This window comes from Elephantulus edwardii, unplaced genomic scaffold (genome assembly GCF_000299155.1).
Source record: "Elephantulus edwardii isolate Elephantulus edwardi_28Jun2011 unplaced genomic scaffold, EleEdw1.0 scaffold00110, whole genome shotgun sequence".
NCBI lineage: Eukaryota > Metazoa > Chordata > Mammalia > Macroscelidea > Macroscelididae > Elephantulus > Elephantulus edwardii.
Window position 1 is genome coordinate 10577329 of NW_006399860.1, and position 2724 is coordinate 10580052.

Genomic DNA, 2724 nt, shown 5'->3' on the forward strand with positions numbered 1-2724 from the left:
AATAGAAAACCTAATGATAGATGGAAAAAAAATTGAAGCTGTCAATTATTTCATTTTACGTGGATCTATAATCAGCAACCATGGTGGTAGTGGTCAAGAATTTAAAAGATATGTTGCATTGAGAAATATACTTTTAATGGACTTCTTTAAAGTGTTAAAAAATAAGGATATTTATTTAAAATCAAAAGTGAGCCGTACCTAAGTCATGGTATTCTCAGTTGCTTTATATGCATGTGAAAGTTAGGGAATCAATAAGAAAGGCTAAGAAGAACTTATTTATTTGAACTGTGATATTAGTCAAGAGTATTGAATATCTATCGACTGCTAAAAGAATAAAAAAAAAATGTCCAGGAGAACGTGCAAACATAGAGGGCATTCCTTAGAAGCAATGATGGTGAAACTTTGTGTCTTATACTTTGGACATATCAGGAGAAGCCAGTCTTTGGAAAGAGACATCATGATAGGAAAATTTGAGGGTCATTGAAGGAAAGGATGATCTTCAATGGAGTGGACTGACACAGTGGCTGTAACAATGGACTTAAGCCAGTATAGGATAGCACACGGATCTGATTAATTTTTCTTAGGGCTGCTAAGTTTCATGGTTACCTAGATCAGAAATAACAACAACTACTGAGTTTGAAAAAAAATAATATTGCTAGCTATAGGTACAGTCAAATTGAGCACAACTCATAGGTACCGTATCAATAACAAATCTGAACATGCCCTAACCTGTGCCATTATCACTCCATCTAATATATTTCCTCCATAGACAGAAATAATATTTGGAAGTAACTTTAACGTCAAATATTTAATTACTTGACTGATTAGGAGTCTTTTTAAAATTTCTGCTACTGAAAGAACAATTATATTTCTCTCACTTTCTGAAATTGTCTTTTTCTTTTTAATTGTAATGAACAACGTATATTTCAATGTATATATTTTGGCTAAGAGATTTATAATTTAATTTTTCAGCTTTGATCTTATTAATTTAAAAATATTCGTTTGTCATTAACAATTCATTCATCAGCAAAATACTTCCTAAAATTGAATTTTTTTCTATCCTTTTTTGTGATATGAAAGCGTGTTTATAGAATAAATTGATTTCCCAGTCAAAAAATTCATACTCATTATATTTTGTAACATTGATTATGTTCTACACATTGTAACATTATTCTTCTGGCTTTCTTCCTCTGTTTCCCACTCCTAATAGTTGTCATCTATCTCTTACTTCTTCTAGAGCTTTCCTTTTTAACTTTCTTAGTTAATTGCTGACCAGAGTAAATGACCTTGTTGGTGTTTCTATTGATCATCTTATAGACTCTTCTATTGTTTGGCTGAAAGGTTTGATCACAACCATTTTTTTTAAAAAAATAATAGATTATTTGAATACAGATGTGCTCATTTCATTATGCATTGTCCATGCTATTTTCATGCTTTAAAAGAAGAGTTGTGATAGAAACTATATGGATGTAAAGTTTTAAAATATTTTTAAAATAGAAGAGTACTGAATGTACCATGGACTGCCAAGGAAACAAATAGATTCATCCTAGAGAGGTTTAAACCAGGCTCTCCTTGGAGGCAAGGATTCTGGGTCTTCGCCTGACATACTTTGGACATGTTGCAAGGAGAGACAGGTCTTTGGAGAGGGACATCATGCTGGGCAGAGTGGAGGGACAGCGCAGGAGGGGAAGACCCTCTATGAGGTGGATTGATTCAGTGACGGGGGTAATCGGGATGGGTGTGTCAGAGGCAATGAGATTGGCACAGGATAGAGCAGGGTTTAGGGCTGTTGTACACAGGGTCGCTATGAGTCACAAACGACTCGACGGCACATAACAACAACAACAACAATTTACTATAACCTTCTCTAAAGAAAATTTTTCTTGACCTCTGATTTAGACTAACAGAATTCTAATGTGGACATCAGTACAGAAATGAGCCCTAGCGGTGTAGTGTTTAAGTGTTTATAGCCAGCTGAAAATTTAACAGCTAGAGTCAACTAGTGGCTCCACGCAAGAACATTTTTAGCGTTTTTTCTATTAAGGTTATGCTTTTGGCATTCTCTATGGGAGAATCCTTTCCTTTCTTTTCTTTGCTTGGCGTTGGAATTAAATTTATGGCATATGCTATTAGGCTATAGCTATATAAAATCATTATTAATGCTCTTTTGTTAATATTAACACCTTACTTTATGTTTAGTATAATTACCTCTCTCTTTGCTGATATTTTGAAGCAATAAAAGGCATCTGTTAGTTATTGTGCTATCTTTTCTATTTGCTTGTTTTGTGCTTTTAATTCTTTTTCCAAGCTCACCCTTAAACCATACTATCTTAGGACCCCAATTCCTATTATTGGACCCTGATGCTCACAGCCTAAGGAAAGCAGCAGAAAAGTGTTGTTTAGAACAAGGCTCTTCAATAGATATTTCATGTGGGGGCCAGATGCGATTATTTATTAAAGAATGAGGGGGGCTTTTAGGCTTTCATATAGTATAAAATTAGGCATTTCAGAATATACAATTCAGAGAAATTAACATATTCATGTTATTGTGCATCTATCATTCCTATCTATCTTACATTAAAACATTTCCATCTCCAGAAAGAAAATCTTGTTTTCATTAAGCAGAGATTTGTCATCATTCATTTTCTTTTTCTTTGTAAACTATGTATTATTTAATTCTTATGAGGCTCAATGTCAAGAAGAGAAAAATTCTCACCACCGGAC

At 33.7% G+C, this 2724-nt stretch overlaps 1 pseudogene; it reads left to right on the forward strand.

The window, feature by feature from the left end:
• Window positions 1–2724, forward strand: part of LOC102867182 — an 85352-nt pseudogene that overhangs the window by 34689 nt on the left and 47939 nt on the right.